The sequence below is a fragment of the Mesocricetus auratus genome, unplaced genomic scaffold (assembly GCF_017639785.1).
Source record: "Mesocricetus auratus isolate SY011 unplaced genomic scaffold, BCM_Maur_2.0 Super-Scaffold_100003, whole genome shotgun sequence".
Taxonomy (NCBI): domain Eukaryota; kingdom Metazoa; phylum Chordata; class Mammalia; order Rodentia; family Cricetidae; genus Mesocricetus; species Mesocricetus auratus.
The window spans coordinates 108,560,469-108,573,099 of record NW_024429188.1 but is presented as its reverse complement, the minus strand read 5'-3'; the positions used below and the strand labels follow the sequence as shown (position 1 = coordinate 108,573,099).

At 40.5% G+C, this 12,631-nt stretch overlaps 1 long non-coding RNA gene across 1 annotated transcript; it reads right to left on the bottom strand.

The window, feature by feature from the left end:
- Nucleotides 1-4,568: 4,568 nt before the first annotated feature.
- Nucleotides 4,569-10,985, bottom strand: LOC110339647. The gene is made up of 3 exons (XR_005876705.1): nt 10,905-10,985; nt 8,413-8,481; nt 4,569-5,091 (listed from the first exon to the last, which is right to left on the bottom strand). It is a non-coding gene; the product is annotated as an uncharacterized LOC110339647 (long non-coding RNA).
- Between the last annotated feature and the right edge of the window lie 1,646 nt (nt 10,986-12,631).

The window sequence follows — 12,631 nt, the reverse complement described above, 5'->3', positions numbered from 1 at the left end:
TCTGGGCCTGTAGACTGAAGATGAATGCCTCAAATAGTGGAGAGGAACTTTGTGTCTCTCTAGAAAGCAAGATGTCTCTGTTGTTATGTAATAATAATTCCTTCTGGGGTCTTTGATGAAGTTAAAGAATAAATAGTTATGGTTACAGGTGTTCTTAGTGATGACAGAAAGCAAAATAGGTATACAACTTCAGGATCACTAATAGTAGGTAGACAGTGGAAATTCTTACTGAAATTATTGTACACAAATGAATGGTTATTGTAAATGCAGTTCTCACTTGGTAAGTATTTTTTGCTGTGTATAGTTTTACATGTTATAGTTAAAACTTTTCATTTTTATTTAGACATAATGGGGAAATATGGAATATTAACTTGTGATGTGTTGCATTTATTTATACTATTTGACATTTGTTTAATGTTGAAAAGACATATTGAATCCTTTTATGTTACATTATTTTAATTCTGCGAAGCATTGTCACTTGCCTTTCTGGAACACCTGATGGGTCTAATAAAGAGCTGAATGTCCAATAGCTGGGCAGAGAATGGATAGGTGTGGCTGGCCGGCAGAGAGAATAAATAGGAGGAGAACAGGAGGAGGACAAGATTAAGGAACATGAAAATGAGAAGGAGACGCAGACACCAGGGGCCGGCCACCTAGCTACATAGCTAGCCACGGATAGAGAATTAAAGGAAGGAATATAGAAATAGAGAAATGTAAAAGCCCAGAGGGAAAACATAGCTTGGCACATTTAAGTTAATAAAATCTAGCTAGAAAAAAGCCAAGCTAATTCAGGGCATTCATAGGTAATAATCAATCACTGTGTGTGTTCATTTGGAAGCTCTGTGGCAGGCCCACCAAAGAATAAAGAATTAAAAACAAGCAACCATAATTGTTATGTGCTTTAACATAATAATAGTAGTTGATTTTAACTTAGGGTCCATGACCTATTTAATCTCAGGGTGTTGACCCCTTTTGATAGTGTCAGGAAGAGGTTCAATCTCATGTTGTGGGACTTAAATAATTCAAAATGTGGTTGGTTATTTTCAAGGTGTTTGTGATGCCAATATATCTTCCAGGCAGATCAGTGTTATAAGCTTTAGGGTTTGTAGCTGCATGTTATTGACAATTATTTTTCTTCTCTGATAGCATGCAAAATTCCCACAAGTACCATGAATTCTATTCAATAAGGGTGACGTTTTTTGATGGGTCCCAACTTGATTTCTCCATGTTTCATGACATAGTTATTGGTATTCTCAGAAACAGGGCCTTATCTTACTCTATAGAGCAACACATATCCTTAGAAATAGTCAGTCATGTTTGAAGGGATTATGTGCCCACTTTTGTGAATGACTCAATGACATATATACCATTCTTAGCACTGACACACTGGTTTATGGTATAGTTAGATGGGGGTCTCTCGCTCATATTTTGACTCTTTAAATTCCTTTTAAACACACACACACACACATATATATATGTATATATATATATATATATATATATATATATATATATTAGTAAACATCAGTTCTGGTATGTTCCTATGTGAATTTTTAAAATGTCCTTTAGTGTTGTCACTGCTCATATATCATCTTTTACCATTCTCTCTCATCCCTATTCCCATGATATCTTCCTAATTCCCCTTTGTAATCCATAGATACAACTATATTCTATTTTCACCTACTTAGTAGTTCCCCTACCACTGGTTCTTTTACTGGGTACCTATGTTATCTGAGACTTTAAAATCTAATATCCATGGAGGGTGAGTGGAGGGAGTTCTTACTATCCTGATGTAAGATTGTTAGACTACTTTTTAGTAAATATATATTCTCAAGTGATGGGATATCTTCTGTACGTATATCAATTATTGGTTGATTAATATAGCACTGTGGCCAATGAGGCCAAATGATAGGTGGGACAAGGAGACAAGGAGGATACAGGAAAATGTAGGCAGTGTCACTCACCATGTAGGATTCGAGAGGGCAAACAGTTACAGACTCATTCCCTGGTAAGGTAACACCACGTGGAAATATGTAGATTAATAGAAATGAGTTAATAATTAAGACAGAGCTACCTAAATAAGAAATCATAGTCACCAACCAATGATGTCATAATAAATACAATGTTCTTGTGCTGCTTTGGAGCAGAGAAGGGCAGAGGGACCAGACAGAGGAATTTTAGAAACAAAGAATATAGACAAGAATGGCTTTAATTTCATTTTAACGTTAGCAATGTTGCCTAGCAGAAAAAGGTAAACCTTTAGAGTAAAGACAGATTCAGATGAATAAAAACTTCTAAAAGTTTTACAGTGTGTTTAACAATATATGTAGGCTTGTAAGAGAAAAAGGAACAGGATACTGTTTAAAAGAAAAGAAATCGAGTAACTGGGTGTGGTGACACACACCTTTAATTCCAGCACTTGCAAGGCAGAGGCAAACAGATCTCTTTGATTGCAAGATCATCGTGGTTTACAGACTGAATTCCAGGACATGCAAAAGTTACACAGAGAAACACTACCTCAAAAAACAAAGGAAAAAAGGTAAAAGAAATAGAGTAAATAAAATAAAATAATACTATAAAATAATTTTTAAAACCGCATAAAGATGGAAAGTACACAGAGTCTGGATACTTTATGATATTGTGTTGCCTTTGAATTTTTCAGTAGCTGGCAAAACAGCAAAAGCTACTAAAAGATATTTGATTATAAATGCTGCTGGATTAGTTCACCTTATATATTTTAAAATGCTGTATCTTCAAAATTTATGTTCAATGACAGGCTAATTTGGTAAAGTGATTTCTTTCTTCTTTCCACAGAAAATTAAAATGTGTAGATGCCTTCCAGCCAAATATGGATTGATCAAGGAAGACCCCCTGAAACAGTGACACAGGTGATCCAACACTGAAAAACAGCTGAGATGATATAGTCACAGTACACTACAGCCAGGATTTCTGGGTCTTCTTAGGATCCCCACACAGTACCCCAAATAGCAGGAAGCAGTTTGCAAAGAACGATACCCACATTCCCAAACATTATTTATAAATGTTTGTTTTCATTTAGTTTGCATGGGTTCTAAATGGTTAAAGATCACAACCAACCTCTGTCTAAAGGAATAAAAGGGATTATGATATAGAAATGAATAAGCTTGTATTGGAATGGATTTTCATTATTTGATACAAATTTAAGGTCACTTTTGCGATATGTATTATTTCTCAACTGTTTTAGATATTGTGCATATATACCTCATTCAAAAATGTAATGTATAATTAAGTACAGATTTAATATAGTTACATATAATAGACAAAACTGATACTTAGGTAAGTTAGGTTGTCTGGACATATAGGTGATATATTTCAATTGTACAGGCTATGTTCAGACCTTTTAAAGACATACAGAATATGGAATTTAAAATGGTTTAGAGGGTTTTTTCATGAAAATGAGACACAGCTACTCCTGGAAACACCAATTACATCTGGGAGGAAGAATGGGCAAGGAAGAATCCTGCTACAAACTTCACTACAATGATTATCTGGTAAGCAACTTAGGATCACCTTACACTATAATTTCTTGTGATTACAGCAGGAGATGGCTCAATGGTACAGGAAAATGTTGGGACAGTACTTACCACCACCAACAGTGCTATGTGAATTATTAAATTTTCTGGTGACAAGAGAAAGAGAACTTTCACTACTGCAAAGTGAAAATAAATCACAAAGTGTTTAATCACCTCTTGGGCATTGAATACCCTCACAGTGTCCTTTTGTCATCTGAGACACTTTGGAATTCTGTGAAATGCATTAGAAAACCAAAAGTTCTAATTTGGACTCTGAAGAGTGGGAAAATATGTGCTATAGACAAAAACCTCTCCAATCCTACTAGGTAGCACCTGTGTGGTCTTTGGATAAGTCAAAAGAACCAGAAGCCCTCAAATACTGACTCAGAAGCAGGTTTGGCAAATGAAGCAACATAAAGAAAATGTGTTGACACTAGAACACATGTCACCTTGCAAAATGTACTGGGTATTTAATGAATAAAAGTTGATTTGAGTGTCATTATTTTGACCCCCACACAGACACCCATTTTCCTGAGTTTTGTCATTGTTACCTAGAGTATTCAAAAGATACAAATCTATAATGGAAAGAACCCACAATCAGAAAAGAAACGTTTTTCAAATAAAAGTCATTATACCTGGGCCCTTCTTCCCAGAAAATCCTTCTGCATTGTGAGGAAAAAACAAAGCATTGACAGGGAATTGGTGTACATTTCTATGTACCCTAGATTCACAATAGTTTTTCAGAGTGAAAACACTCAACTCATATTTGTGAATAAATGAGTCAGAAAGCAAAATTTAATAATATTTATTAACACGTTCCTGTTTTCTTGCATGAGCTTAACAAATAAAGGTACACAGCATTTGATGTGAGATAATGCACTGTACTAATTAAAGGAATCCTAAAAGATAGTATAGTTTTCCTACATTTTTGGAGAAATATAAAGGAAAACAAAGGCATGACCAACTTACCTCCCAGACTCTAAAACTAATAAACCTCCTATTTCAGGGATTAATGTTTATCTACCCCAAGAAATCAGTGAATGAAACACACAGTCAGCATGTTCTGTTTCAGTTGAGAGAGGGAGGAGGAGGACAAGGACAAGAAAGGAGGACGAGGAGAAAGAGGAAGTAATATAAATGGAAGGCATGTCTTCCTCCCTTTGATACTCTTCCCTTTCTTCTTTTTCTTCTCCTTTCCCTCTCTCTCTTTTATTTCTCAGTTTTATTCCTCATTCTCAGTGACATTGATATCTTCTTCCTCCTCCCTTTCCTCCTCCCTTTCTTCCTCCCTTTCTTCCTCCCTTTCTTCCTCCCTTTCTTCCTCCCTTTCCTCCACAGTTTCCACGAGCACCAACTCCTCCTCTCCATTTTCACCTTCCGTTTCTTCATATATTTCTAGAATTCCATGCACACCCTCTTCCATGTCATCCACCGGAATCAATAAAATCAGGGTGTCCCATGATGTATGGGGCTCCAGAATGTCTTCAATGTCGAGACATGGACAACTTCCGTAGTCAAGCATGATGACCCTTACTGGAGGCTGTAGGAAGAAATATGGGTGAAGCGATCCTAAATGCCTAGGGAATGGAGAAGTGGAGTAAATGGCCTGAGCTGAAAAGTTTACATCTGAATATTCGGACGAAAGCCACCTTGCAGAATTTCTCTGGGGTAAATTAGATACAAAGCAGTACTCATATTTATAGGGGGACCTAAAGCTTTTCCCAACTCTATGGTATGGAATGTTACTAAGAGTTTGAGGTAGAGCATACCTGCAGTGAAACAGTCTTTTCCAGACAAAACGAAGCAGGTTTACAATAGAAATCAAAGTGCCTGGGACTTCGTGTGAAAATTGTGCACATAAATCAAGCCAGTACAAATGCTACCACATATGGAGGATGGGGTTCTAGAGTTCTCTGTCTGAGGAGCTATGGGAGATTGATGGCTGTGAGGGCAAGGAGGGTCTGTTTTATTCAGGATTGCTGTTCCTGAAATATTCCCAACACCAGCAGATGATCCCAAACCTAGGCACATGCAAGCAGCACTAAGCATACTCTGTTGAAAAAGACCACATGTGGATGAGAAGAAAAGGTGGTGAATGGGGAAAGGGGAAGAAAACAGAATAAGGACTGTATTTGACCAAGGCATGCATTAGAAAATAAAAATTGGTACTTGTGAGGTAGTGAAATGAAAAGGTAGAGTGCGTGGAATATCATCTCTAAACAAACCCGTCAGGGTCTATCTGGGAAACAGTCAGGACTGGCTACATATTGTCGAGAATCTGACATTTCTAAGTGAGAGGTGGATTTATTCCTTATGGTGTCGTCAGACCTAACACTTCCCCTTCTGCTGCATTTGGACATGTCTCCTCATAATAAGACTTCACTTGTTTTGTGACATTAAAAAGGAAGTGAGGGTGAATACCTCACTGTGACTCCCATGGTCTTTAAGAGCTGACAGCAAGGCAAGGTAGAGAAGGAGACACCTTCATTTCCAGAAAGGGGAATTATGCCCTCTGCCCAGGGTTTTTCTTAGATCCTGTTAGAACCTGGGACTCCTCTCTCTGCTGCTAGAGATACTGTCCCCACCTCAGTATCAAATATTCACTACCCTCAGAACACACATAACAATGAGGAGTTGGAATGTCTGACCAGTACTGCCTGTCCTTTCCAAGGCAGACAGCAGAGGGTAGATCCTGTCTGGTCTACAGTGTGCTTTCCCTGAGTTTTCCCTCACACTGTTCATCTTTACTCTGAACCATAGAATGTTGATATGATGTCTAATAAGACACAATCTCGCCTTTCTAAGTGATATCTTCACTGTTAAAGAAAGTGATAGTATACCACAACTTGTCTCATTTTACTAGGTCCTTCAATGGCTGAGAACAGAAGAGTTCTGGAGTCTTTAGGTCCATTACTTGAGTTATTTTAGTATTCACCTAGGTCCTTTACATGCAGGTATCTTCTCTATTGAATTGTTGTCACAATTTCAAGAGTCTCTAAGGAAAAATAACACTGACTCCTTAGAAAGGGATGTTTCCTGTGAGCTGGAGGACTGCCCTTAAATATCTATCATGATATTTATTTTTATACTTGGCTTTTCCCCCACCTTTCATTGTCAATTGAATATAAGACATCATTTCTGGAGCAGATATGAAAGCATTACATCTGAAAATTTTTGTTCATATCATCTAAGAACTGACATGAGGGACAGGTGTACTTTGTGTGAGACTCATCTTGTATGGGTTGGAGTCTTTTCTTGGTGACTTGACCTTACTGTGGAGGAGTCTTTTCTTGGTGACTTAACGTTACTGTAGATCTTGACAGATCCTAGAAATTCTTCCTCTGCTCATGTCACATGTGGTAATAAATGTGTTCTTCTACCTCTCAGGATACTTCAGAAAATAGTACAATGTATCAAATATAGTGATTCCCTTACCAAAGTCATGTATACTGTGCAAAAAATTAGACCTATCACAGTACATTCATCTTTAGGATTGCTATGTCTTCTCATAGTCTGGTATGATTATCTGAGTCCTCAGCATCTTGAAATATACCAGCCTGTTAGATTCTGGGATAACTTACTGAAGTAATGGCTTCTCATTCCATCTTTCCATCCTAGACTTTGTCTTCATTGGGATAAAAACATGATGCAGCCACAATCTGTATGATCCTATTTTTCTAATGCAAGGAGTAAAGTTGGAGTGAATGTCCTCAGTTCACCTCTCCAGGAGTCCTTTATTTAACCACAGGGAGAGCCACACTGACCTGCCATTGCTCCTTTTCAGTTGGCTGACTCTCAGAACAACAGCCTCTCTTCATGATTGTCAGAAGGGACTGAATAGATCTGGGGTCTACTCTATGACTTTATTCCACTAAATATTGATACTAATATTTTATCTGAATTATTCCACTAATATTGATACTAATATTTTATCTGAATCCAGTCAGAATGGCTAAGATAAAACAAATCAATTGACAGCAATTGCCTTTAGAGAAGTTGTTGGGGAAAGGGAACCTTCAATCACTGTTGGTGGGACTGCAAACTAGTATAGTCACTTCTAAACTAGGTGTGGAGAATTCTCAAAAACATAAAACAAACAAACAAACAAAAGCCTAACATGTGATCCAAACATGCCACGCTTTGACATATGTCCAAAAGATTGACATTGTACTCCTTAGATACTTGCTCAGTGGTGTTCATTGCTACTCTAACTCTACTTATTTTATTGACTTGTGTTTTTTAAAATTTCATTTATTTTATGTGCATGAATGTTTTGCCTGCATGTATGTTTGTTTACTACATACGAGATGGGAGAACCATGGGGGTCAGAAGACACAATCCCCTAAGACAGTTGTGTGCTGTCTTATGTTTGGTGTGAATTAAGCCTGGGTCTTCTTGCAATAGGAACAAATATCTTTGACCACTGACTCATCTCTCCATCCCCATAACTCTAGCAGTAAAAGGTAGGAAATTGAAACAAAATGTGTATGTGTGTGTTTGTTCATTACCAAAGTGATTAGTTATTAAATCATTAGTATACAAGATGGACTAAGAAGACTGTATTATAAATTTAGGAATATATATGATACAATAAGTAAAGAAATGGAGCTCAGGGACCATGAATTGGAGACAGAACTGTGGGTTTGCACATTTGGCATTAGAGGGAGAAAAAGTAAGGAAAATTGATGTAAATATATTTATGTTTTAAATGAGAATAAAGTTTCACCTCCCTGAGTAACTCAGATGTGGAAATGGCAAATTACCTGCAAACTCCAGAGAATAAATCTTTCAGAAGGTATATGATCAAGGTTGGTCAGAATCCCCTCTCAAAGGAAACAAATAAAAAAATAAATATCCTTACTTCCTTCACACCACAGGATGGAATCCAAGGAACTGCACAGGGCTTGCTGGGTGGGCTTGCTACAAGTGACTGCCGGAAAAGATTAGAGTAGATCTCAGTGGAGAGGAAGTTCACAGTTATCACTTAGCATCATTTCTTTCTCTTCCCAGAATCTCAACATCCATGACTCTCCTCCTACACAACCCACTTCCATTAATATCCCAAGACTGTGAGATTTCCCTCAGTTATCCTCCACCTGAAACTAAGAAAACCTCATCAAATGATGTGACTGACTGTGATGACCCAGGTGGAGAGCCTCACTCTCCTTGGTGAGTGAGTAGGGGGTGGGTTGGAGGGGTCCCTGGGAAGCATGGGAAGATAGGAGCTGGGAGCCTGAGGGGATGGGACCTTTTATATGTAAAATAAGATTGTCTCTAAATTTGAGAAAAACACCCACTAGAGGTTATCACAAAATTGGACCTGTGACTTGGGTAGCTGCCTTGGAAGCCCAGACTCTAGTGCCCCATTTCTATTGCAGATTGGAAGACTAATTCTGCTTAGTCAGGATTCCCCTCACTCTTCCCTCTTCTTTGATCAATATTCTACCTGATAAAATCAAGAAATTCTTTCCTGCTGGCTGGCCTTCCAAACCCAGTCACAAAATGATTCACCATTCTCAGACTCCCAAAATGACACGGGGCAGGCAATACAAGAAAACAGAGTTACACACACACACCCTGGAAACACACACACACACACACACACACACTCACACACACACACACACACACACACACACACACACACACGAAGCTGTGGGGCTACATGTAAGGCTCTGTCTCCTCACCCAGATACAACAGGAGGTACCAATACCATACCTACTGACCTCTAGTCAGTACTGCATATGCCAGAAGTCACTTGGTGACTGACCTGACCCTGTCACAAGACTCCTCACTGTTGTTAAAATGTCTAGGTTTGCACAGCCTGTACTATAATAGAACAAAGAAACCAGCATGGCAACACCCCAAGTTTCTCAGCTTCCCCCAAAGATGATCGACACCCCCAGGTCAGCAGTAAGCAATCTTAAGAACTCAATGTCCTTGATCCAGAACTGCCATGTCTAACACCCCATCTCTTTTTAATCATAAATAAAGGTGGGAATTAAATGTTCAGACATTACGCTGGCCTGCCCTGTTACCTGGCAAGATGCACTCAGGCAGCACTCTGGCCAGCCCAGAGTTGTTTGAGAACCATGCAGGTGCAAAAGGCCCCTTTAAAGGACTGACCCCTGCCTGCTTATGCTCTCTTACACTTTTACTCTCATCTTACTCAACATCTCATCTCTTCTCTTTCTCTCATATCTCTCTCTCTCATATATTATCTCTCTCTCTGCTCTGCACAGGTTGGTTACCTCTCACACCCCTTTCCCTCACTGTCCACCAATAAACTCCACTTGGGATCGTTGAGTCACAGTTTGTGTCTCCATATTGGATAAACTTAAACATCTTAACAACATCGGTTCCCTGCCTGGGAACCTAGACATTTAAACAACACTCACTACCTGACTTCATTATAGCCACACAATGGCACTGGGAAACGAGGAAAGTCTGCACCAGTCCCGGGCCATGCCCTGAACCTGTGCAGCAGGGACTCTAGCTCTAGGCTACAAGGGAGGACTGAAAGGCTCCTCCTCATCCCCCACTATTCCCTTGTGCCTCTTCCCTCTCCCCCAGTAGTACTGAAAGGGCAGGAGTTCCAGAACTGGTCACTAGCTGACTGCCATCTACCACACTCATAGAAAGTCTCAGCATAAGCCAGAAGTCACTTGGTGACTGACCAAGCGCCCCGTCACAGGATTCCTCACTACCTCACTTCATTATAACGACGCAATGGCCTGAGAAAGCAGGACGGGCTGCACCAGTCCCGGACCACGCCCTGAACCTGTACAGCATGGACTCTAGCTCTAGGCTACAAGGGAGGACTGAAAGGCTCCTCCTCATCCCCCACTATTCCCTTGTGCCTCTTCCCTCTCCTCCAGTAGTATCATACTGAAAGGGCAGGAGTTCCAGAACTTGTCACGAGCTGACTGCCCTCCTACCCCACTCACAAAAAGCCTCAGCATATTTTTACTGCCACAATGACCCTAGACAGCCACACAAATCGCGCAGTCACTACCCCTTCACTGAGATAACTGCCTGGGCAGCTCTGACTCTAATGCTCCCTGCGTTTCTATGGAGGAAAATTCCCCTCCCACTTCCCATTTGTCCTCTGCTCAGTATTGCAGAAGTGAAGTCCAGAAATTCATGAAGCTTTGTGGCCTCCCAACAGCCAACTCACTCACAGAAGGATTCACTGTCCTAGGACTCAAAAAATGTCACAGGGAAAACACTAGGAGACTGCTCCAGTCACCTCTGCCACGCCCCCGCCACCCTACACACCCAGGGTAAGTCTGGGCATCTCACACTCTTGCGCCCCCTAGCTGTGGGGCTACATGGAAGGCTCTGTCTCCTCACCCAGATCCAACAGGAGGCACCAACACCGTTCCTGCAGACCTCCAGTCAGTAGTGAATAAGCCGGAAGTCACTCGGTGACTGACCAAGCGCCCCGTCACAAGATTCCTCACTACCTCACTTCATTATAACGACACAATGGCCTAGGAAAGCAGGACGGGCTGCACCAGTCACGGGCCACGCCCTGGTTTATCCTCCTGGGCAGCCCTGAATGCTTGTGCCCCCTGTTTTCAGGGGCTGAATTTTCCATCAGGCACAGTTCCACCTCAGTACTCCACAATGCGGAACATCCGGAATTTCTCACTGGCTAACTGACGTCTAACTCCATGCACAGGAAGCATCCAGACCCTCACACTTGCCATGTGGAACCTAACCACTTCTGCAGTGGCAAATATCGCTGGAGCCACTCAATGCCAGCTCCACGCCCCCTCCGCGGGCCATTGGGATGCCTCTCCTCTATTCCTGTGGTGCAAGAAAAGTCTCTCTTCCTCCACTGTGCCACACCCCTTGTCAGTTCAAAGTCACAAGCCCTGCCACCCAAACTAGGATCCAGTCCCCACATCCCACCCCCACACCCACACCCACACACTTACCTAAAGAAGGAGATGGAGCTGAAGAAAAACAGCAAGCTGTAAACACTGCCAGAGGTTCCGGTCAGAAAAATGGCAGAGGTCAGGCTCTAGCCTCGCCTCTTGTTTGTGAGAAGGACTTGAGCATGCATACCTAGATGATTGTTCAGGTCTAGGGCCACGCCTTCTGCTAAGGTGAAGCCACACCCCTCTGAATCACCTGGTGGAGTTTGGACTCAGGACTGTCTTGGAATGTGCTCGATAAACGCAGTAACACTCCATTGAGAAAAGTAGAGTTTTCCTTCCTTGGCATATATCAGTTGCCAGCAGATTTTTTGTTAGCAATGGAAATTTCTGTCTATTTACCCCTCTTCAGACAGAGACGTTATCTGGATTAAAGTCTGCATGAACTCTGTGATACACATTTGTATCAATCCTGTTGTGTCTGGGGAAAAACACCACCCCTGTCTCTAAAAATCATTCTTGCTCCTCTTCTGAAAAGATTGCCAAGGCTTTATTAGAAGGAACATCATATTCACGTCTTACTACCCCAAAATTCCAACTTTCTCCACATTGGCCAGCTGTGGATATAGATAGCAATATGTCATTAGGAATAATTTTATTGCTTACTGTGGAATATTATTTTCAGATGTGTTACATTTATTTATGCTATGGGACATTTGTTTATTGATGCTGCCTGTTTACACAGACATCCATGGAGAAAGAAGAAAGGCATACAGAAATAGGGAAATATATAAGCTCAGAAGAAGAGAAAAGTTACAGGAGTCAAATTAACATAAGAAAAGCTGGCCAGAAAGAAGTCAAGGAAAGACTGTGCATTTTTAAGTAAAAATAAGTCTCCATGTGTTTTTATTTGGGAGCATAGTGGTGAACCCTTCTCCAAAAAGTAAACAACAACAACAACAAAAGCAACATCATTTTGATGCCCAGCATGGGGTTCAAATTTCAGTTTGAACGTTTCTGTTTACAACAAACCCTTGATCAGCAGGTATATTGAAAAAAAATTGCAAGCCTTTAACCCAAGCACTTGGGATGAAGAGGCAGGTGGATCTCATTGAGTTTGTAAACAGAGCTTGTTCCACGACAGGCTTCAAAGCTACTTAGATAAATCCTGTCTTGAACAAATCAAGAAAAAAAATC